Source organism: Balaenoptera borealis (genome assembly GCF_965194805.1).
Source record: "Balaenoptera borealis genome assembly, chromosome: 20".
Lineage (NCBI taxonomy): Eukaryota > Metazoa > Chordata > Mammalia > Artiodactyla > Balaenopteridae > Balaenoptera > Balaenoptera borealis.
In genome coordinates this window covers 3,259,397-3,284,209 of record NC_138879.1, presented here as the reverse complement: position 1 = coordinate 3,284,209, position 24,813 = coordinate 3,259,397, and the positions used below count along the sequence as shown (strand labels likewise).

Sequence of the window (24,813 nt, the reverse complement as noted above, 5' to 3'; positions counted from 1 at the left end):
CCTCTGTTAACAAGGCAAATCACGATCCAGTTTGTAGGGGACCCGTGGTCTTGGAGAAAATTGTCTACCCTCCTTCCTCACTACCAGCCTACCCCATCTGCTTAAAGAGGCGAGACAAGGACATCCCATTCCCTCTGAACTCGGATACATCTCTTGCCTGGGTCAATGGAAAAAGGGATGCAGCATTAATCCTGTCTTTTTTTTCATTCCTACAACAAGAGTCTCTTGTCTGTGTATAAAGGCCCATCGATGTTGAATAAAGGGAAACTAACTGATCTATTTTTGAAATCGGAAAAAAAAGAGAAAACACCCGACACCAATACTGTTTGATCCAATTAGCACATCCACTAGCTAGCTGAGCAAACTGCTTCAAGTCACCAGGACATTCTAGATTGTTGTTTCCAAGATTAGTGATCCTCCAGTTAAGCTCTCAAGTTCCTTCCAGGTCTATTTAAGAATCTGTAATTTTATCCAGTATCCTGCTTCTAAGCCAGAACTTTAGCTCTCGTAGATGAAGGACAAAAATAATTTCTGTAGAGAGTATGCCACATGCAATATTCAGCTCAGGAAGGACAAAGGTTCTTCCCATTTGAAGCTAAGTGTCATTGCTAATATCTCAACGTACATTCCCCGTTAAAAATGACAGTGGAAGAAATTCAAAATAAGCCTTAGGAATGGCTTCCTGATTTTATTTGTTTCCCACTGAGAGTCTGGGCTTTTTTAAACTCACTCACTATCTTTCAGGAGATTTTTTTTCTGAGCACAGGTCTGCACAGAATCAAAGACGTGAAATGATGGTCTCAAGAGTTCTTGCACCCTTGTAGCTTATTTTTCTCCCATAATGCTTTTTTATTTTTCCCCTTATCATTGAAAAATAAAACATTGCTACTGTTTCACTTCATCATAATTGCTATAAGACAAACTTATGACATGCTCTCAGACACTGTCTTCTGGGTCTGTTTGACAGCTTTTTAAAATCTTTCGCTCTTTGGGAGGGGAATTCAAGATCTGAGCTTCATATTGGATGGGCGCCCAGAGTAGAAGACAATATAGATGATTCTTCAGAAAAGGACAAGGAACATCTGTAGTCAGGAACACTCAGAAAGCACTCACTGAGGGCTTAGGCATGTTAAAAATGGATAGAGAGCACTGGGGGTGAGTTATTCTAGTAGCGAAAGGGAAGCAGCTCCACTCTTGCAACTGGAGGGAACCTTAGGACCAGAGGGATCCTTTGCTCAAGGTCCTTTATGAAGAGCTACCTCGTCCTTCTCCCTCCCTCCCTCCCTCCCGCCATTTCCCTTTTCTTATGTAAGACAAAGCCTAAAGCTAAAGGAGTGACCTAAGACTTTGAAAGAGACATGAAAGCATCTACATCATAAAGGAAATGTTTGCTCAGGAGCTGGTGATATTCTTTCCAAGTCGAACAGGTCTTTTCATGCATTTTAGAACAAGTTTCACCTTTCTAAAAGGCAGAAGCACCCTTTCGAGAGCCTTAGAACAACACTGCCCGTTCAAGGCTGTGCCTACACTTGTCTCCTGATGAGTCTGATTAACTGGCCTCCAGGACGGAACATGCTGGGAGCAGAGCGTGGCCGAGAACCCAAATTCTTGGGCACAAGGAGTACAGCTCGCCTGTGTGATCTGCTCATATGCGTGCATCACTTTATTCCCAAAGCCCGCGGTAACCCTTAGGGGAGTTACGAGAACTCTCTGTACCACTGAGAGCTAACATCATGAAATGGAAATCAGTCAGTCCCTACCCTGGCAAACCAGTCCCTAGATTTTACATAGAACCTAATGTTTCCCTTCAATTTCCAGGACAACGTAAAGCATCAAGTTCATTCCTTTTTCGAGTGCAATGCCCCACGAGTGTTTGTTTCATATAGGATGCCACCCACGGCCCAGATCCCCCCCGACTCTTTCTTCCCTTACCTCCTTCTTGAAACTCCCAGCACCTCTTATACCTTCCATGGTAATTTGTTAATAAATGTGAATTACATGAATTGAATTTGGAAAATATTAGGATCATTAGAAGTCACCGGGATTGCTACACAGCACATCTGGGAATTAATGGTTTTGGGCAGGGGTCAGGCCAAATCCGGTCCACCTGCTGTTTTTCTTTGTCTCATAAGCAAAGAATGTGTTTACACTTTTAAATGATGTTTTAAAATCAAAAGACTGACATTGCTTAATATGTGAAGATTATGTAAAATTCAAACATCAGTGTACATGACTAAAATTTATGGGAACACAGTCCTGTTCATGTATTTATGGATCGCGTCTAGGGCTTCTTTTCTGCCACAACAGAGGAGACCCCATGGCCTACAAAGCCTAAAATATTTACTGTCTTGCCTTTTACAGAACAGGTTTGCCAGTCACTAGTTTAGAGTTTCACCTTTATTTAACCCTCTGAGCTTTATATCTCTCAAAAACAAGGGAGTTAAGAACCTGTAGGATTCATGGAATTTAAAGTCGCAACTTGCTTCAGCCGCAGGGCTCTCTGGGGAAAAGCTGAGCTTTGCCTGCAGAAATGTATTGTGACAAAGGAGATATAGGTCGTTGAGAGACATATTTTACCATCTGTAGACGCCTGGGAGTCAGCTAGAGAGGGGGTAATATGTACACTCTGAGGTCAGAATGTGCTTGCTCTGAAAATTTGAATTATGTCTTCTTCATTTGAGGACACTATGGGTAGGAACATGTGTATCTCCTTATGGGATATGCATTTCCCTGAAAGAGTTGCACTTAAAAGAGTTGCACTTAAAATCTTTTTTTTTTTTCTTTTTTTTTTAGTAAATTGAATAATGTCCACACAGGAGAGAATCTATGTATTTAAATTCCCTTTTTTTCATATTATATACAGTATTATTTATCTCGGGTCACATAATAAATTATCGCAAACTTAGCAACTTAAAACAACATGTATTTACGATGTCACTGTTTCCGTGACGGGAGTTCATGCATAGCTTAGCTGCATCCTCTGCTTCAGGCTCGCAAAAGGCTGCCATCCAAGTGTTGACTGAGGCTGTAGTGTAAACAAAAGGTTCAGCTGGGGAAAGATCCACTTCCACGCACACATGGCTGCTGCAGAATTAGGTTATTTTGTGGCCTGTTGGAACTTGGAGCCTCAGCTTCTCTTTTTTTCCCTGTCATCTTTAACTCTTTATTTAATTTAATTTTATTTTTTTATTGGAGTATAGTTGATTTACCATGTTGTGTTAGTTTCAGGTGTACAGAAAAGTGATTCAGTTATATATCTATATAATGTATATATACCTCCTTTTGCAGATTCTTTGCCCTTATAGGTTATTAGAAAATATTGAGTAGAGTTTCCTGTGCTCTACAGCAGGTCCTTGTTGGCTGTCTATTTTATATAGAGTCCTGTGTGTCTGTTAATCCCAGCCTCCTGATTTGGAGCCTCAGTTTCTCACAGGCTATTGACCAGAGGCTGCAATCCCTTCCATGTCGTGTGGGCCTTTCTGTAGAGCAGCTCACAACACAGCACTTTGCTTTATCAAAGCCTGCCACGGGGAGCATCTTCCAGCAAGACAGCTTATTATCTCGTAAAACGTAATTATGGAAGTCATAACCCATCACCTTTTCCATGTCTAATTAGAAGCAGTCAAAATTTTCACTCACATTCAAGGGGAAAGGAGGACCCTGGGGGTGCAAGTACCAAGAAAGGGGATAATTGGGGGGCAAGCTTAGAAACTAGACACGACATAAAATTATCCTGTTTTGTTTCTGTGGATTAACCAGGGATGTCCTCAATGATGGGTACACAAATGTGAGACTTGTAAGAGAAGGTCCAAAGAGAACTATTCATTTTTATTTTATTTATTTTCTTAAGATTTTTTTTTTTTTGATGTGGACCATTTTTAAAGCCTTTATTGAAATTGCTTCAGTATTGCTTCTGTTTTATGTTTTGGTTTTTTGGCCCTGAGGCAAGTGGGATCTCAGTTCCCCGACCAGGGATCGAACCCGCACCCCCTGCATTGGAAGGTGAAGTCTCAACCACTGGACCGCCAGGGAAGTCCCAAGAACTATTCATTTTTTGTTCTCCTTTGTTTGATTAAAATCTTTTTTTAAATTTTTAATAATTAAAATTAAAATACTTTTTTTTATAGTTTTAACTTTTCCCTGGCTGACTAATTCTGTTCTTTCATTCTCTCATTACCCCATCGTGCATCCTTCTATCCCAGCTTTCATGCTCACTGGCCAGCACCAGCTGGCACATCTTGTTCCCTCACTAGAGCCTGAATTCCTTGAGGTCGGAGACTTCAGTTTTTTGGGGGGTTTTTTTGGATTTTTTTTTTTTTTATTTATGGCTGTGTTGGGTCTTCGTTTCTGTGCGAGGGCTTTCTCTAGTTGTGGCAAGCGGGGGCCACTCTTCATCGTGGTGTGCGGGCCTCTCACTATCGCGGCCTCTCTTGTTGAGGAGCACAGGCTCCAGACGCGCAGGCTCAGTAGTTGTGGCTCACGGGCCCAGTTGCTCCGCGGCATGTGGGATCTTCCCAGACCAGTGCTCGAACCCGTGTCCCCTGCATTGGCAGGCGGATTCTCAACCACTGCGCCACCAGGGAAGCCCCCGAGACTTCAGTTTGATTGTTGCAAACCTGACTTTCAATAAATATAGACTCTCAATAAATATCTGCTGAGTGTGTAAATGAATGAACAAATAAAAGATTTTTCTGCTCACCTTTCCCCCTTTGATCCAACCCTTACAATAATGCAGTAAGATGTAAAGATAATTTACTTTTATATTGCTTTTATAAATTCTTCATACAAACTCATATACATTTTCCCCCACATATTGCATCCTTAAAACCTAGAGCTTACAGAGGTTTGCTCAGGGCCAGAATTTAAAACCAGCGTTTTTGATTTAAATTCTTTATTTTTTTCCCCTAGAGCTGCAACCTGATGTTTGACCTTGTCTTTGAAATGTTGACCAACTGACCTTGATTCCAAGGACCTTGATTCTAAGACATGTGCTCCCCTCTGAAGTGTGGTATAAAGGAGGAGGGAACCAAGGGCATCTGGTCAAAAAGCTCTTTGATGGAGGTGGGAAGGATAGACGTACTTGTGTTTTATTATGATTAGAATCCAGAATGTTCTGAAATGTACTAAAAATAAATGTCTTTTAGCAGCCCCTTTGCTGGGGAAGGCCGATTTTTGAAAGAACTTGGGAGAGAATGTTTGGGTGAACTTGTATACCGTACCATAAATATTTTTGCTAAAATTATAGAATTGTCTGTTTCCTTTCAAATTGCATCAGGACCCAGGCAAGAGCGATGAGTTTTTAATGTGGAAATTTCATGTGCACGTTTCGACTTCTTCCTTTTCTTCTTCAGCTTTGCCAAGTCTCACTTTATGTTTCGTAAAGATTGATTTATTGGTGCTTTTTTGGCCTACCTGCTGTGTTATGCAATTCCTCACCAAATTCAGAGACACGACCATCAGTTTGCAAACTTGTTTAGTTGCAGCCAAAAAGAGGTTTGTTTATTAGAATTCAAGCTGATTTATTTGCTGTGCTGAATGATTTTTGCATCGCCTAAAGCCTGAACCTTCTCTTTTCCTCCATTTCTTCTTTGAAATTAAGAAAAATATATATATATATGTTAATGAGACACAGTGTGACTTGTTCTGTTCCTCAGGGTATAGGAAAAAAGCTCTCTGATCTGCTGCTGTTTGGAAACTGCAAAATGATAGAAATTGTTACTTGGAATGGCCTGAGAGAGGAAGCTCTGGAAACTGGGGTTGTTTTTTTTTTTTTTTCCCAATAAAATGTCAGTAACTAGGCAGAACAGGGGAACCCAACAGGACGATCTGTGAAAGTAAGCAAACTCCTCTTTGGTAACTGTAAATAGCAGAGCAAGGTGTTGGGAGGCACTGATGCTTTTAAGTGGAAGGCGCTGTGACCAGGGTCACTGTGCCTGGCCTCTGCACTGCGGTTCACCCTCTGCGGACAGACTTCAGATGCGGTTTCAATCCCATTGAGTGTAATTGACATGAATGCTTGCTGGGTCAAAGTCCCAATAATTTCTCCAGCAACTGCCTCTCTCTGGACGTTGCCAAGAATAGAATCCAGTTCAGCACAGAGAGAGTTTGCTCCAAGTTCTCATCAAACATAATTTCCACTTGTTTTCAAACTGATACATTTTGAAAGGAGCATCTCCTGTTCACTCTGGTTTCCTGAGATGACTGTCCAGCTGCACATGTCTTTGCTTTGCATCAGCACAACTTGAGCCGTATTTATAATCCAGCGTATTAGCTCGTGTTCAATAGCACATGTTGAGTGAGTGAGTCAAGAACCTCCTAATGTTGGTGGAAAAGGAATTTAAAGTTATTAACCCATGAAAATTGGGTAAGGCGCCATTAGGGGTGGCTGTTATTGGCTGAATTGTGTCCCCCATCCCCCAAGTCCATAATGCTCAAGTCCTAACCCTCAGTACCTCTGAATGTGACTGTACTTGGTTGTAGGGTCTTTAAAGACGTAACTGAAGTTCAATATGATCATTGCAGGGGGGCGGGTGGTATTCCAACATGACTGGTGTCCTTGTAAGAAGAAGGGATTAGGACATAGAAACCACAGACCAAAGGATCTGCAAGCCAAGAAGACAAACCTCAGAAGAAACCAACCCTGCTGACACCTTGATCTCAGACCTCTAGCCTCCAGAATTGTGACGAAGTGAATTTCTATGCTTTAAACCACCCAGTCTGTAGTGATTTGTTGTGGCAATACTGGCAAACTAATACAAGGAGTCAGCCTTCTAGTGAAGGTGCCCTTTTCAGGCAAAATGACTCTTTCTGGAACTCAAGTTAGACGCCATGTAGATGTGGCTTCATTTCTTCTGTTGCATGATTTATTTGTGCAAGTGACTTGTCATGTTAACCCACAGGCTTTCCCTTGACTTTCTGTTGTTTATCCTGGCATGGGGCCTATATACGGACTTCTCCATGGGTGTAAGGAAGCATTTCACAGAAGATCTAGGGGACAGTTTTCTTTGAAGAGATTATATTGATGAAAATAAGAATAATTGGGGTGTAAAACAACCATTGTTTTGGTACCTACATGGATAGAGTTAAATCACATTACCTAAGAGCCCTTTAAAGATGGCTACTCGAGGGAATTCCCTGGTGGCGCAGTGGTTAAGAATCCACCTGCCAGTGCAGGGGACACGGGTTCCAGCTCTGGTCCGGGAAGATCCCACATGCCGCGGAGCAACTAAGCCCGCACGCCACAGCTACAGAAGCCCACGTGCCACAACTACTGAGCCCACGTGCCACAACTACTGAAGCCCACGCGCCTAGAGCCCGTGCTCCGCAACAAGAGAAGCCACCGCAATGAGAAGCCCGTGCACCGCAACGAAGAGTAGCCCCTGCTCGCCACAACTAGAGAAAGCCCGCGTGCAGCAACGAAGACCCAACACAGCCAAAAATAAATAAATAAATAATTTTTTAAAGATGGCTACTTGATATAGTAGAAACAGCATTAAACCAGAAGTAGATAGTGAAATTCCTTAAAGACTTTGAAGTGCTAGACAAGGGCAGTCTGATCTTTAGAATAACCTTGGGATGTAAGTGGGTGCTGTAGTATCATTGCCGTTTTTCAGGTCAGGAGGCAAAGACTCAAAGAATTTAAGAGATTTGTAAATTAAGTCTTCAAGCCTCAAACTCAGGTCTTCAGATTTGAAAGTCTATCCATTTTCTATCCCTCCACACTGACCCTGTAGATTTCTACATTCAATGAGGAAATGAAAAAAGGAATGTAGCATATGTCTTTTACATAGAAAATGGTCAGCAATGTCAGATGAAACTGATGTTGTTACTGTAGGAAAAACCTCAAAAAGAAGCAAGATACGTGTGAAGGATTGATCAGTTTTAGTTCATTTATTACTTAATGAGTGATCTTAATCAAATATGTCTTTTGTTAGACATTCTTGACAAAAATCATCGAAAATGCATTAGTCTATTTTATTAAAATGTACAATATGATATGCATAATTTGTATTTTATTATATTTATTAGTTACGATATAATTTCATTTTTAAGTTTTCAGAGTAGGATAGACCATTATGGAAAAGTATGAGATGGTTTTATGAAGCTGTTCTGACTCAGAGTTCTTCCTGAAATAAGCCATTTTGATTTAAGAAAATTAGCAAATACCCTGCAGGCACTTTGTAGTCAATGAAATTTGGGGACATTAAATTTTACATTAATAGGAATATACTGAGAACTTATTTTGTGCCCGGCCCTATGATAGGCAACAGAAACTGTATAACGAAAGTAATACTTGAGGAAGTAGAATGTGGAGCAAGGAGAATATGTATGGGAGGAAGAGATAAGGAGAATTCATTACGAGGCCTCGTGTAACATGGGTTTGATAATATGATCATAATAACATTTTATTGACGAAGTAATTTTTTTTATGGACAGCACAGAGTTGAGTCACATTTAAAACTCATTCTGACAATTTCTGTCTTTTAATTGGTGTATTTAGACATTTATATTCAATGCAATTGTTGATATCCTCAGAATTAGGTCTACCATTTAAATTTTTGCTTGTTTGTTTTTTCCCTCTGTTTCCTTATCTCCTCTTGTTTGCTTTTTCTTATTTTCTATTAGCTTATTTGAACCATCCCCTTGTTTTGTATTCCTTTTTAATGCATCTATTGAGATTTTGATTATGCCTTTTTGTAGAGTTATTTTAGTGATTATTCTTGGGAATTACAATATACATACTTAACTTTTGTCAGTCTACTTATAATCAAAATTTTGCCACTTCACATTGAAAATAGAAACTTTACTATTTTCTTTACTAAGTTCTTTTTATCCTCCACCCTTTGTGCTATAGTTGTCATATATTAACCCTCCCCATACTTGAAAAACCCCATCAGGTAGTGTTACAATTTTGCTTTCAACTGGTTTAAAGAATTCAAGAAGAAAGAAGTCGTTCATTATTTCTACCTAAATATTTGCTATTTCTTTTGCTCTTTCTTGGTTCTCCATGTTTCAAATTTCTGTCTGGTATCATTTCCCTTCTGTCTAAAAAATTTAATTTAGCAATTATTTTATTTCAGATCTGTTGGCAAAAAAATCTGTTAGTTATCCTTCACCTGAGAATGTATTTGTTTCACCTTCACCATTGAAGAATATTTTTACTAAATATGGATTCCTGGTTGACAATTATTTTCTTTCAGCATTTAAAAAATGTGATGCTATTTCTTTTTGATCTTTATGGTATCTGATGAGAAATCTGCAAGAATGTAATCATTATTCCCTATTGACAATGCATTGTTTTGCTCTGGATTCTTTCAGTATTTTGTTTTAGCCTTTAGTTTTCAGCAGCTGGATTATGATGGCTCTGGGTATGCGTTTCTTTAAATTTATTCTTTCGGAGAGTCACTCAGTTTCTTGAAACTGCTGACTTATTCTTTTGCCAAATTGGGAAGTTTTCAGCTATTATATCTTCAAATAATATGTTGATAAGAAAAAAACTATACCATAGATGTATGAGAAGTAGAATTCTCATTTGGCTTAAAAGAACCCCAGATTTCATTCTAAATCTATAACAACCTGGTTACAAAGTAGCACTGTGTTCTGGAGAGTCTGAAGATTTAGGAGTCTGATACCTCATTTAGTTGTATGTCCTTGGTCATGTTATTTCATTTCTCTGGGATTTATCTTACTCATTTGTAAAGCCAGGGCGTTGGATTCAAACAGAATTCCTTAGTCTTTGGCTAATGGATTTCTAGTGGACTTATGTGTGGATTTCTATTAGTGAACTGCTGATATTATTGGGTATGTGAGTGTCTGTGACTATCAGTGGTTGACAACCACTAAAATGACTAAGCACCTCAACATCCATTATTATGTAAGTCTATCTAAGATGAAAAATAGATTATTTCACAAAGTCATCCAAAAACAAGAATTAGGGCAGAATATTATTGATAAAACTGTACCTAAGGAATAAGACTGTAGGAAAAGAACAAGCCAAGAGGGATGCAAAAAGGAAAAATATCATGTGAAGGTTGTAAAATATCTTCTTCTGAGAATTCGTTTTGGTTTATTTAAGATGGTTTTGCAGAAAGATCCTGCAAAGCATGGTTTAGTTTTTTTTGCTAATGAGTGAAGAGTAAGTAGAACTGTTGAAATGATCACATCTGCTAAATATTCTAGGTGCAAGCACAGAAAATAAGAGTGAATGTAATTGTGGGAGTTGTCAAGCAATCCACAGGAAGAGGACAACTAGTCCAATGGCCCAAGAAGGGAACAGATGTGTCAGGTTTGAGAGAGAAGGAAGGTCATGTGACTGGTCATGGTGGGCAGTGTGAAAATTCATATAAAATGGGGTCAGAGACAGATGAATGGATAAAGAAGATGTGGTACATATGCACAGTGGAATACTACTCAGCCATAAAAAAGAATGAATTAATGTCATTTGCAGCCACATGGATGCAACTAGAGATTATCATACTAAGTGAAATAAGTCAGAAAGAGAAAGACAAATACCCTATGATATCGCTTAAATGTGGCACAAATGAACATAGATCTACAAAACAGAAACAGACTCACAGACATAGAGAACAGACTTGTGGTTGCCAAGGGGGAGGGAGTTGGGGAGGGATGGAGTGGGAGTTTGGAATTAGCAGATGTAAACTATTACATATAGGATGGATAAACAACAAGGTCCTACTATGTAGCACAGGGAACTATATATTCTATATCCTCAGATAAACCAGAATGGAAAAGAATATGAAAAAGGATGTACATACTATAACTGAGTCACTTTGCTGTACAGCAGAAATTAACACAACATTGTAATTCAACTATATGTCAATAAAAAAATAAAATTAAAATAAATGGGGTCAGAGATGTAGGCAGGAACTGGGTCAGGTAGGACTTTGTAAATTCAAGCTTTTATTCCAATTCTCACTGGGGAACATTTGGACTATTTGAAGGCAAAAATTGAAATGATCAGATGTTGAAAAGCTCACGCTGACACTGTCGGAATACAAGTGGATTATATTTCTATTTTTATTCAATTTTCGTTAATTGAGTACCTACTTTATGTCGGACATTGTGTTAGGGGCTTGCAATACAAAGATGAAGTAACAGTCTCACAACCGAAGGGGCAAAGCAGATGTATGATCACATAACTACAATTTGGGATGATAAGGACTTTTTAAAGCATGTAAATAATTACCCCCCAAATAAATCCCTTCTTCAATGATTTACATGCGTGTCACCCATGTCCCTAACATGAGAATCACCTTTACTACAAATACTCCATGCCAGAACCTTGGTTGGGATTTGGTCGGGGTTGGGGGGAGATAAAAAAATGAGAAATGAAGGTCTCACATTCATTCACTCTTTTTTCTTCCCTCTGAAGCGTAAGCATGGAAGTTTAAGAATTCATTACTCTTTTCTGGAATAGTAGCATCAATAGTAGCAAGAGAAGTAGAAGTAGTAATAGTAACAGTAATAACATAGATCTCTTGTTCATTTGTATTGTACTGTGTAGTTCGTACAATGTTTTAGACATATCTTTTGTTACCCTTCTTGTTCTCAATACCTCATGGTGGAATAATAAAAACTGACATTTTACCTTCTCTATTTCACTGCTGAAAAAACAAACAGTAAAAGGAGTTATGTCAGGGACTTTCAACATTTTTCAATGACAACCCAAGGTAAGAATTGTCTTTTGCTCTTAACATGGTAAGCGCATTTATACCTACATCTTGTGTAGTACATCCAAAATAAAATTGCATGAGACAAGACTTAACCTTATTATATACAAAGCACTCTCCTATTCTGTATGTATTCTATATTAACAATATTCTATTCCATTTTTTAAAATGCTGATCACAACCAAGTAAATTGATGGGCTGTACCCTACAGTTTGAAAAACTTTTAAGTGTTTGCTCAAGATCACACAGCTGATAAACTGAGGGTTTAAACTCAGGTCTCTGTGCTCAGTTTAATGTTCTTTCCACATAACTAACATCTCTGGTCCTTCTTTTTGTCCGTTTCAATCCAACCCTCTAACTTAATCTTCAGTAAGAGTCTTCAGTAAGAGATCTGGGTTTCGAAGTGGAATGGACCCCGTATTCTTCCCTGGTGTCCATACATCCCCAGCAGGTGTGTGAATGAGGTTCCTGGTGTCAGTGACCCTTCCTCATGAATTTCATGCCTTCTCTCAAATCTCCCTCATACCTACCCTATGCTTTATGTAAAACATGCTTTTGCCATTCCCTGAAGACACCAAACGTCCTGTCCTTGGACACATTATTTGTAATGTTCCTATTGCTGGAAATATCCCATCATCACAAACTATCAATCACCCTTAGACTAGTAATTATCTATCTCTTAGTCTTCTCTGTGAAGTAGAAATTAGTTACTTAGGTTTGAAGTTAGAATTAACATGAGTTTCAGAACATAAAATTACACTGGGACGATGGTATCAGGTAAGTGTGACTACACAAGCAAAGTAATTAAATGAGTTTTAGTTGATCAGGGTGGAAAAAAAAAAAAAAGGTAGTTTTCTCTTTAAATGCCTGGTTGTCCCAGAATGTGAAAAATAATAGTGAGAGACGAAGCATGAATGGATATGGGAAGTTGTAAAAGGTTTGCAGAAAAGGGATTTTTCTTTGCTTTGGTTTATAATACCTTCAAATACATGAGCCTGAAAAGAAGTAATAAAATGTGTTAAAATTTTGCCAAAATTGTCTCAGGTTAATTGGTTTATTTAAAAGGAAAAAAAAAAGCTGGTGAATCATTTACTGCCAAATATTATATTAAAGCGAAATTCGAACTGACTCAGTTAAGATGATAAATTATCCTTAGAGCTCTTACAAGGGGTTGTAATAAGTTTTTTTTTAATTGTCTGTGTAATCTGTCCAGGTGGCAAAGTTTCCATATCTTATCATATAATTGTCTGTGGTTTGTGTTCACTTTATCATACCTTTGATTATAAAAAAAAGAAAAACCTTACTTGTGATAAAGTTAAAGTTCCTTACAATCATGTTTCCTTACTATGTTAAATTTAAAATAGTTTAATATCACTTTATTTGGATTAAATAGGTAACCAATGATTGTTTCTCAGGCACCCATGAGCCTATTGCAATCAAGTGTCAAAATCTCCTGGGTTACCACATTTAATTTTGCCTTCCCAAGATCAAGCCTTAAAATTGGGGGATAAAATCAGGACACACTAAAACTAAAGGATTTCTTAGAGGGCCCCTGGCAACTCACAGTGATCTATTCTTTCATCTTATAAAAAGAGAGATGCTAGAAGTAATTTTGATGGTTTCATATGTGCCATGCTTCTTAATTAGCTCAACTTTATTATAAAATCTGCATGGGAAAAACTGTCGGATCAGAAGGAATGTTCAGCCTTTTCTAGATTAAGTCAGTGTAGGTAAAATGTGATTATTATGGTTTTTTTTTTTTTCAGATATTGTACACTTTATGGGAAAGCCCTAGAGATTTTGCAATGCTTTCTCTGTTCATAATATATTCTTATCCACAAGGAGAATAGTGATTTCTCTCTATGAAATGGTTTGTACGAAATTCCAATAGAATTTTACTCCCACCCTTATAGTTTTGGTTACTATAATAAATTAACCACAAACTGTCATTCTTATTATCAAACGAGTCTCCGTTTTCCTGTGACACTTACCTACAAAGCAACCTATTGCAAACTGATGGTGTTTCTACTACAAGCTACAGGCTGGAATTTGCGTCTTTAACACAGAAGAGTCTCCGAGTCCTGTGAAAAGATTATGTGAACTTTTGATCCGTCCAAGAACAGGCTCTGGGTACAGGATTCTGAGCTAACATTGCTTAGACAATTTCAGACTGCTTGAGTGAGCTGAGTTGGGGTTTCCAGGACTCCTTTGAGCCCAGAAGCAGACGTACTTCATGAAAGCAGACCACTCACCCTCAACATCCAGCAGAACGTGAATATATTACATAGAACACAATGAACTACTACTATGGTCACTTGTTTTAACAAAATTAAGTTAGCACTGTTGTTTTACTGTTCATGGATACAGGAAGAGCTCTCTCCTCCGACTAAGTATCAATTTAGTAGGCTATGCACTTGAAAACTAAAATGAAACATTTTAAAGTGGTGTTAACATCTTCCTGTCTCTCAGAATTCAGAAACAATTTTCTCCTGAGCTGGATAAGACTCTGTCCTCCTTTGTACCAGGACGCAATTGGACAAATGAATTCTGCAACCAAGATCGCACGGGAGTGTCATGTTTGAGAATGACTCTCATTTAATTGGGAATGACAAGCCCAGTAGTAAGGAATAAGGATTGAATTTATGCGTGGAGCCAATGCCTATAACATTCTTCCAAAGAACTTGAACCTGGGCTTGGCTCACAGGTAGTATTGGAGCCACTTCCTGGAAGGTCAGGGACTTTAAAAGAATTTGTAAACTTCAAGAAGAGAGAAATTCACCCAAATTCATAAATACTGTGAGTGAAATCTGGTGGAGGATATGCCTTGGACTTGGCTTTCTAGCCTCAGGACAGAAAAGTAAACGAGAGAGGCTTTTTTAAAGTCCAGCTGAGACTCCTTGTGACATTTCCAAACAGAAGTCAATTCTTTCCCGATACTGTTTACTCAGTGCTATAAGGTTCTATTTTTTCCAGAGTAAATTCAAGGAGGGGGTTATATGATTAGTTTACACTGTTGCCACAGGTCAAATGTAACAAGACCAACCTTTCTTGATCAGAAGAACAGGCTTTGAAAATTGTTTATGATCACAGGAGCTAAGTGGGCAATGGCGGGATGCTAGAAAAATAATCCCAATAATCCAAAATAATCCAAAACTTCAAAATAGGGAGAAGAGATTACTGGGAGTTCTTTGAGCAAAGTGCTGGCCTTAAATTTCTGTTGTCTGCCTATTTTACAGTTTTATAAGGGGCAGAGGGGTAGATTTTTGTCCAGCAAAGATGTAAATGGTTTCTGACCAGTGAAACAGTAACACCAAAGGTATATTGCCCTGTGTAGTATTAGCCAATTTTGTATCTGATTCAGCAATTTTAACTTTCTTTTCTTAAATTTTATATATGACTATATATGCACAGGCACATGTGTGTCTGTGCTTTAAATTGGTCATAACATCCTGTTTCTGTTACCCATTAGTTAATCATGAATAAATTCATTAATAATGAGTTGATGTTAAGTAAAATCTTTGATATGTGTTTGTATTTGGCCCTTGTTTGGTGAATGAGGAATGACTGCCTATCTACAGGATTAGCTCACTTTTTTATACATGAGCTTGACTTTTTGTTGCCTGTAGAATAAAAGCTTTATGACATTGATGAGGGGGTGAAGATAGTGTAGATTACTAGTCATAGGAAACAAGCGCCTACTAATTCAAATTCAATACAAATTGAAGATTTTTGTTTGTTTGTTTTTTAAAGAGAGTGGGTGTGTTGATTGACATGGTGGTTGACCAGGTTGAAAGAGCTAGTGAAGATCTGAAGACAAGAGTGAGAGAAGAAAATTGTTGTAGACATGTATAGAAGTAAGATAGGGTAAAAAGCTTTGGGATAAGCTTTGAATGGGAGACTGAAATTGCATGGAAAACGTATACAGGAAAACTGATGTATAATATGCAAAAGGAATCATGAAGGGTGGTAATACTGAGAAAATGAAATTGTGGCAATCAGTTTGATGGTAGACTTTCTCCTGTAGCCCAAATACCATTCAAGTTGAAAAACAATAAAATGAAGCATTGTTTCTTTGCACTGATAAACAGGAAAATTTTATAGGAGCTCATGGGGCCAGAGGTCACACTGAATTTAAAGATCAGATGTAGTGAGAATGAGAGAATGCAAAGTTGAAGAGTTAGGAACTGAAATGTTAGCATTTGATACCTTAGTATGGCAAATCTCGAGGTCATGCACAGGAGTGAGAAAGTTGCTGAAAGAGTAAAGTTAAAAGTCTAAGTTATAAGGAAATGCAAAATAGCCATGTTGGATACGACATTTACATTGATATAGACATCATCTACTAAAGTTGGGTGGTGACTATAAGTCATCAGTGATATTAAAGCGAGTGACTTTATTAGTAAAGAAATTGATAAATATTCATAAAGGGTGGAGAGAAGTACAGATGAATAATTCGACCTATAAAAGAAAAGAGGGTTTTTTGTTTTGCTTTTGTTTGTTTCCAAAAATATGTAAGAATAGATTGAGAGTTGCAGAATAAGAGAAAACTTACCCTAACTTTGGTCCATGTCTGTCACATGTTGCATGAATGTTTAAAAACCAAGCACTGGATGGGACCCAATAAAAACTGGGGTTCACAAGAGACACCCAGGATTTAATTAGATTTGAAAAGAGCATGGAGCAGCTTGTAAAGGAGTAGATATTATGAAGTAGTTTGCTTATAATGAAACAAGGGCTTTAGAGTTTAGGTGGTCCTACAAATTACATGGTTTAAATCTTTCTCTTCACTTGCCAGCCAGTGACAATTATTTTACCCCTGAGCCTTGTTTATCTATTCAAGAAAAAAAGCGATGATAATAACCTTCATTCCATGTTAAATGCTTAGCCAGTTCCTGACATGTAATTAGTCCTTCGGAATTGTTAGGTGGTATTTATATTCTGCAGAGGAGATCGGTAGTGGGCCAACTAGCCAGTGAGAAATGTAGAGCCAAGTTGGGGAAAGAACATAAAAGGGAATTGGTGGATGAAGTGTTCTGCATTGTGGGATGGAGGGATACTTTAAGAAACAGATAACATGGGCCAGAATTGAGCCATGCCAGGGAGAATGTGGTCAAGTGGGAGGTTGGAAGAAATATTTTGGAGACAGAAGCAATAGGACCCGGTGAATAGTTGCAGGTAGTTATGGGAGAGAGGGAGGATGAAGGAAGATATCCAGGCTGTGAGCCTCTGTGATTAGAATGGTGATTCCATTGACAAAAGTAAGAAATTTAAGAAGAAGTTCAATCTGGGAAAGGGGTACGGAGATCCAGGGATTCCTTTTGTTTAAAATAGAGTGACCTGGCGGATGTAGAGAACAAACGTATGGTTACCAGGGGGGAAGGGTGGGGGAGGGATAAATTGGGAGATTGGGATTGACATATACACACTACTATACATAAAATAGATAACTAATAAGGACCTACAGTATAGCCCAGGGAACTTTACTCAGTACTCTGTAATGACCTATATGGGAAAATAACCTAAAAAAAGAGTGGACATATGTCTTTGTATAACTGATTCATTTTGCTGTGCCCCTGAAACTAAGACAACACTGTAAATCAACTCTACTCCAATAAAATTTTTTTAAAAAAATAGAGTGACTTGGTTATGCTAGTCAAACATTCAAGTGAAGTTGTCCCGTGGGCCATTGGAAACGTGAGACCAGAGATTAAGGGTCGTGGCCGAGACTGGCTAAATGCTCCCTGGTTCCATCCCTCCCAGGTACACAGGAAGGTAACACTTCCCAGCCTTCCTTGCACTGTGTTTGTAGCCATGTGACCAGTTTGATCATGGAACAGGGCAGAAGTGAGGTACAGTAAGTCCCCTACAGACAAACGCATTCCGTTCCAAGAGCATGTTCGTCAGTCCAATTTGTTCGTTAAGTCCAACAAAGTTAGCCTAGGTACCCAACTAACACAATCCGCTATATGGTACTGTACTGCAGTAGGTTTATAATACTTTTCACACAAATAATACATTTTAAAAACCCACAAAAAGTAAAGAAAACATTTTTCATCTTACAGTACAGTACCTTGAAAAGTAAAGCAGTACAGTACAACAGCTGGCATACAGGGGCTGGCATCCAGTGAAGAGGCAAGAAGAGTTACTGAGTGGGGGAGGGAGAGGAGGTGGGAGATGGTAGAGCTGAAGGATCGTCAGCAATAGGAGATGGAGGGCAAGCTGCAATTTCACTCACGCCTGACGCTGATGGCGCAGGTTCTGATTCCTTACTGGAATCAGATGCACGTTTGCACCTTTGAAAGTTCTCAACATGAAGGTTCGTATGTAGGGGACTGACTGTACACCATTTCCAGGACCATCTTCAAAACTTGAGCATCCTTCCCTTTCTTTCTCCTTCCCTGCCATTTGCATGACTAAGAGTGAACTATGTTGGGATGTCTCAGCCAGACCAGAAAAGAATCTCATATCCCTGGATCACATTCAAGGGCAGAGACGTGACTGTTGATAAAATCAAGCAAACAAACAAACTTTTATTGCTTTAAGCCAGTGATATTTGGGGTTTATTTCTACCTAGCTTATAATGACTAATAAAATAATAAGACTGAAGATCTACATAACCATCTCCTAAACAACTGCATTTGTTCCCAAATAAAAATGTATGAGCTTAGCGACATCTGAATCACCCAGGTGTGCTTTTTTTTTTTTAATTTATTTATTTATTTATTTATGGCTGTGTTGGGTCTTCGTTTCTGTGCAAGGGCTTTCTCCAGTTGCGGCGAGCGGGGGCCACTCTTCATCGCGGTGTGCGGGCCTCTCACTATCACGGCCTCTCTTGTTGCAGAGCACAGGCTCCAGACGCGCAGGCTCAGTAGTTGTGGCTCATGGGCCTAGTTGCTCCGCGGCATGTGGGATCTTCCCAGACCAGGGCTCGAACCCGTGTCCCCTGCATTGGCAGGCAGATTCTCAAGCACTGCACCACCAGGGAAGCCCCCAGAAGGTGTGCTTTTAAAAGTGCGTATTCCTGGTCCTGAACTAGACCTGCTGGTTTGGATGCTCTGGTGAGGAGCCCCTGAAATGTTATTTTTAACAAGCAGCCTAGGTGATTCTGAAGTGAACCAACCACCTGTCTAGGAAAATAATGGAAGTCATTAACTGGAGTAAATTGTCAAGACAGAAGGAGGGAGAAAGTAGGGGTGGGGATGGGGGTTAAGGGTCAAGATAAAGAACTTGGAGAAAACCTTCATTTATGCAATGAAAGGAGAAAAATATGCTAAAGACAATGTAAAAAAATATAAAAGAAAGCAAGAAGGAAAGTGGAAGACAAAACAAGAGAACATTTCAAGCACTTGTGGGTGGTCCACAGTACCAAATATTTTACAGCAGTGCTTCTCAAACTTTAATGCATAAACGAATCACAAGAATTATCTTGTTAAACTATAGATTCTAATGCAGTAGGTCTGAAGGGAGACCAGAGCTTCTGCACTTCTATCAGGCTCCCAGGTGATGCTCATGCCACAGACACACAGATCACACTTTAAGTAGCAAGACTTTAGAGAAATTGATGCAGCTTAACAAAGAATGAGCCACTGGATTCTTTAACTAGGATGTCAATGGTGACTTTTAACAGAGAGGTTTTTAAGATGGTAAAGAAGAAAGCCAGCTGGCATGGGTTTAAGGAGTGTGTGGGTAATAATGAAACAGAGGCATTTATTTTGGACTATATTTGAAAACTGAGGCTAAAGAGAAGAGAAGCAAAAAACAGACAAGGATAGCAGGGTTCCGAACTGGAAAATTATTTAATTTAAAGAACACGGTGGGCTGAGATAAAGTAGGACTTGCTGGTAAAAAGTAAATAAAATATATTATACACTTACCAGCTACTGCTTAGGAAGATATAGATCCAATATTACTTTCCTTAACGAAGTAAAAAATCAATCGATAGCACCGCCCCCGTATTAGGAAGACCTTAAAATATTTAACTATCAGTATCTTATTCCCATCTTACATATCGTTGTTTTCCAGTATTTTATTTCCACACTGCTTTCTTTACTTATTAAATTAGTTGCTATTGTTTTTGTTGTTATATGTGAACACTTGTCTAGATTTACCCACATATTTACCAATATTATTTCTCACCATGCCTTCTTTTTTTTTTTTTTTTTCCTCAAACAAAGAAAGCATAACAATACCAAATTTATTTCACACAGAATCATTGCAACATTCACCATGCCTTCTTGATAATTAAATTCTTACCATGTGGGTGCAGTAAGTGTTGTGCTTCCTGAGTAGTCTTGCTACTCAAAATGTAATTGGATCAACACCATGGGTGTCACTTGGGAGCTTAGTAGAAATGGAGACCCTCAGGACCCAGATGTAATGAAGCAGAATCTCTACAAGGTCCCTAGGTGACTTGTAGGCACATTAAAGCTTGAGAAGTTCTAAGTGGGACCTGCAATGCTACATTTCTGGCACCTTCCAGGTAATGCCCACGCTGCTGTTTCTGGTTCAAGACATACACTTTGCAGCAAAGCTTGAGGTTCATTTAGTATCATTTACTGGTAATAATCTTAGGTTTTGATGTTTGAAAAGTCTTTATTTTTGCGTATCTTGGAGTTATTGTTGAGGATGACATGAAATTTGACATCAAGATTTATTTTTTCTTTCATTTGCGAGATAATCCTCTGTTTTCTCATTTTAATTGTTTCTTTTTGAGAAATTTTCTACTCGTATCATTGTCCTTCCTCTATAGGTAACCTGTTTTTTTCTCTCTTGATGTTTTAAAAATGTTCTCTTTGTCTTTCTGTAGTTTCTTTACTAATGATTTAATTGTGAAATTCTTTTTTCTTTGAAATACTGCTTCGAGTCTACTGTGATTCCAGAATCTAAGGGTTTGAGTCTTTAAAAATTTTAGAGTGTTCTTAGTTATTTTCTCTGTGAATATTACCTACCCCACGTTTTCCCTATTCATTCCTCTGGAATGTTTTTAAAAACATTTGGTGGATCTTCTCCATTTTTCTTAACCTCTCTTTTTTATTTTATAGATTTTTGCTTCTCTGTATTGCATTAGGTATAATTTCTTGAGCTCTATCATCCAATTCATTAATTCTCTCTACAGCTGTGCTTTCTTTATCTTCTGTTTAACATTTACATTGAGTTTAATTCCAATGACTATATAACCATATTTTCCATGGATATATCTCTTCCTAGTTTTCTTTCAATACTATAATATTTTGTTTCATATATTTGGCTCCATCGTTTCTCTATTAAATCTATCCAAATGCATTAAGTTTGCATCCAAAAACTATTCTATCAAATATTTTTGGAAGTCTAATATGTTCTTTGTGCAGGATATTGCTTATGGTGGCTTGTTTCTTGAGTAGTACTTCTCAGACTTCAATACATACTTGAATCATATGTGCATCTTGTAAAATTATTTGTTTCGATTCACTCAGTCTAGGGTAAGGCTTGAGGTTCTTCATTCCTAACAAGCTCCCAGTGATTCTGATGCTGTTGGCCCACATGCCAGTCTTTGAGTAGCAAGTCCTAGAGTATTTTATTATTTTCCATTATTCACTTATGTTTAAGGGGGATTTATGTGGAGGAATTTTATGTGAACTGGATGGAAAATCCCTCTGGAAATTGTTTGTTTTAATTTCTGTCAGGAACACAGTAAGCGGGGACTATTTCATGTGTATGCATGTGTGCATGATGATTTTTTTCACTTGTGCTTTTCAGGACCTTTCAAGTAGTATGACTTTGTATGCCAAATGTGCTTTAGGGCTAGATTGTTATGAGCTCTCAGAGGAGAGTTTTTCTCCCTCCCTTTCCCCTCTAATCCAGAGCCAGAATAAGAAAGCCAACATTCTGTGTCATATCTCTTTGCTGGTGGGTGGACATTTTCTATTGTACTCCGTCATTAAAGGTGTAATCCTTCAAAAATCTTGATTTTATGTGGTGGTGTCAGGTCCAACTTCCCACCTAGTATGAGCCAAAGACATTCTCTTCTCTTCTAGTTTATTCATTAAACCCAAGTCCTCACGACAGCCAAGCAGTAAGTGACAGCTTCCTCTATGGTTCCAGCCTTCTCTTCATTTTTTGACGTCTTGGCGTGTTTCTTATATTTTATCTAGTATTTCTAGATGTTTCACATTGGAGTATATTTCAAGTTATCTAGTATACAGTGTTATTGGAATATAAATCTGCTAAACATTTAGGAGGATTTCTAAACAAGATGGTTAGAGGGGTTTTTTTTAAATACCTAATGTTAACAGTTAAAATCCTAAGAATCTGGAAGGCCTGAATTCTAAAAGACTTCCAAATAGATGGAATTTTACTTTATTCAGAATTTTGTCTGTTAACTCCACCATTATTACCCTGAATTTTTCCCTTTTTAACCATTTGTGTTGGTGTAGTATAGACACAGCCTGAATCATCATGAGGGTTAGAAATGGGGTTTGAATCTATAAAAAGCTTAAAAAAATAAGATGTGATGCCATGGAGACCGATGGTTTTTTTCTCTCTCTCCTGGGAAAAGATTCAGAACCAAGGTTATAAGCAAATGTAATTTCAGATGACTAAACCCAAGTACAGGTATGTCAACTGGGGGCATTTGCAAATGTGTCTGGCTCTGATAACTAAGACACTGTTGAAGAGATTATTCTACCAGTGCTTTTATTCCCATTTCTTGACAATGAACTGGCTAAGAAAATAGTAATGTAGACACTTTATCTCTCAGATTCTTTAATTCTTTAACTGGTTCTATAAAAAATAAAATAAAACACAATCTAAGCAGCCAAGTGCCCCTCCCCCCCAAACTTGAAATACTTGGGGCAATCATGAGTGTAGAATATGCTGATATCCAAGGACCATAGAAACGACAGAAGAGTGGACCCAAGTGGCTTAGAGTCTTGGGAGAATAAAAAGGCTCCAGAACTCCATCCCTCAGGTTGCTTCCAGAATATCTAGTGTTCTGCTCAAAAGAGGCTTTAGAACCCAAGGATGACTTAAGCAATCCTTGGTAAGAAAACAGCATAGAGAAGTATAGGAAGCTACTCTCTAGTAGGGAAAAATAATGGGAGGAAAGCCAGACTATGAGTGATAATCTTAATTGTAGCAAGCAGTAATATAGATTCAAGGAACTGTGTATTCCAGTGATGAGCAGGAGGGAAACGAGGTAATATAGAGAAGTCGTTCAATATGCGTGCTCTAGAGACAGTGTAACTGGCGTCAAATTCCACCTTTACCACTTACTAAGTGTAGGATCTTGCACAATTTATTTAACTTTGCTAAGCCTCAGTTTCCTCATCTATGAAAGAAAAGTAACAAACCTCGCAAGGTTGTTGAAATCATCATGTTGAATCATAATGTAAAGTGCTTAGCACAGCGCCTGGCATCTGCTACGTGCCCCCAAATAGTCAAGATGATGAAGATGATGATAATGGTGGTGGCGTTAGATTGAGCTAGGGTCTGGACCTGAAGGCTGAGGAGCCAGTAAAGCTTGTTCATTTGATGTTCATTCTCCCACTTAATTATGCAGCAGACATTCTGTACACACCAGATATCATTCTAGGTATCTGGAATTCCAGTCTGGAATGTTAAGCAGGGAACAAAGGCTAATGCACAGACTGACCAAAGCTAAGAACATATGACAAGTGGGAGGTTCCCTAAACAACCGCAGCCCATCACTGGCATAACCTACGTAATCCACCAACAACAAGACCACTTCTGGATGATACCAGGTGTGAAGACTGAATCCACTGATGTGTCTCCTCACCTGTCCCTACTGACTTGGCTGGTTATGAAGAAAAAGCTGGCAGTGATGGTAGCCATATATGGCAATAAGAAGTATTACTGAAATGTGATAGACTATAGTTCATTCTGAATCACTCACTCTTCTGCCAGGAGCTTGACTCTTCCTAAGGGTTATTCTGGTTCAATAGAAGGTGCCCCAAAATGCCTTGGAGTCTGATGCTTATGTTTGAGTGTTGATTTGGCCACATCCTAGTTGTAGAAACCTTAGCATATGAATTCTCCTTTCTCATCTTCAGTTTCTTTTCTTTTTAACGAAGTATAATTGGTTTACAATGTTTTGTTAGTTTCTGGTGTATAGCAAAGTGACTCAGATATCTATATCTATATCTATATAGATATTCTTTCTCAGATGCTTTTCCATTATAGTTTATTACAAGATATTGAAAATAGTTCCCTGTGCTATACAGTAGGACCTCGTGGTTTATCTATTTTATATATAGTAGTTTTTATCTGCTAATCATATACTCCTAATTTATTCCTCCCCTGCCTTTCCCCTTTGGTAACCATGTTATGATGGTAACATTGTTTCCGATGTCTGTGAGTCTGTTTCTGCTTTGTAAATAAGTTCATTTAAATCATTTTTTAGATTCCACATATAAGTGATATCATATGATATTTGTCTTTCTCTGTCTGACTTACTTCACTTAGTGTCATAACCTCTAGGTCCATCCATGTTGCTGCAAATGGCATGATTTCATTCTTTTTTATGGCTGAGTAGTATTCCATTGTATAAATATACCACATCTTCATTATCCATTCATCTGTCAATGGACATTTAGGTTGCTTCCATGTCTTGGCTATTGTAAATAGTGCTGCTATGAACATTGGGGTACATACATCTTTTCAACTTAGAGTTTTCTCCAGATGTATTCCCAGGAGTGGGATTGCGGGATCATATGGTGGCTCTGTTTTTAGAGTTTTAAGGAACCTCCATGCTGTTCTCCACAGTGGCTGCACCAATTTACATCCCTACCAACAGTGTAGGAGGGTTCCCTTTTCTCCACACCCTCTCCAGCATTTATTATCTGTAGACTTTTTGATGATGGCCATTCTGACCGGTGTGAGGGGATACGTCATTGTAGTTTTGATTTGCATTTCTCTAATAAGTAGTGATGTTGAGCATCTTTTCACGTACCTATTGGCCATCTGGATGTCTTCTTTGGAGAAATGTCTATTTAGGTCTTCTGCTCATTTTTTGATTGGGTCATTTCCTCATCATATTCAGGATTGTAAAATTAACTAGCTAATGGGAAAGTACTCAGTATAGTAGATAATAGTGGATGTGTTGAGCATTTCCAGAGCCTCTCTCTGC

The 24,813-nt window shown here is 38.4% G+C and overlaps 2 long non-coding RNA genes across 2 annotated transcripts in view; both read left to right on the top strand.

Annotated features, from left to right (window-relative positions):
* LOC309617788 overlaps positions 1 to 10,124 on the top strand; it is a 48,537-nt gene extending 38,413 nt beyond the window's left edge. Inside the window, exon 3 of the long non-coding RNA XR_014238137.1 lies at positions 4,909 to 10,124. This is a non-coding gene — a long non-coding RNA (uncharacterized lncRNA). The remainder of the gene's footprint in view (positions 1 to 4,908) is intronic.
* The window catches only part of LOC309617797, a 502,721-nt gene that overhangs the window by 296,926 nt on the left and 180,982 nt on the right, over positions 1 to 24,813 (top strand). The window lies entirely within an intron of this gene.